The following is a 440-nucleotide window of genomic DNA, read 5'->3' as shown; positions in this document are numbered from 1 at the left end:
TGTCAGAAGTGGGATTTGAACCCACGCCTCTTTACAGAGACCAGAATTCCCATTAACTGGAAGAGTAGAATCTTGAGTCTGGCGCCTTAGACCGCTCGGCCATCCTGACAAGCACATCAGTATGTCCAAACCTGCTGCCTGTTAGGGTTTATCATTTTACTATTTATATTTTTGATTGTGATTTTGACAAATAATTTGGACTTGTTGGAAAAGGGGTCATTAAATCAAGATCTTATATTAATGCATTTCTGCTAAAAGTTGTTTCTTAAATAACATTATTTAGGAAAAATGGCTCAAGCTAAAGTGTTATCCTTCAAAATTACTGTTGACACCCTTTACTAAGGTCTTCATCATAGCAGAACAGATTAGTTTGTCTTAGAAGTAAATTGTATATCACGTTATATGTTAAGTCTAAGAGCCTTAAAATACTTTCGATGTCA

At 35.5% G+C, this 440-nt stretch overlaps 1 non-coding gene across 1 annotated transcript; it reads right to left on the bottom strand.

The window, feature by feature from the left end:
* On the bottom strand, positions 1-109 carry TRNAL-CAA (transfer RNA leucine (anticodon CAA)). Its single transcript has 2 exons — positions 72-109; positions 1-46 (listed from the first exon to the last, which is right to left on the bottom strand). It is a non-coding gene; the product is annotated as a tRNA-Leu (tRNA).
* Between the last annotated feature and the right edge of the window lie 331 nt (positions 110-440).

The sequence above is a fragment of the Taudactylus pleione genome, unplaced genomic scaffold (assembly GCF_031769625.1).
Source record: "Taudactylus pleione unplaced genomic scaffold, aTauple2 ptg000612l, whole genome shotgun sequence".
In the NCBI taxonomy this organism is placed as follows: Eukaryota; Metazoa; Chordata; class Amphibia; order Anura; family Myobatrachidae; genus Taudactylus; species Taudactylus pleione.
This window is presented reverse-complemented; position numbering and strand designations above follow the sequence as displayed.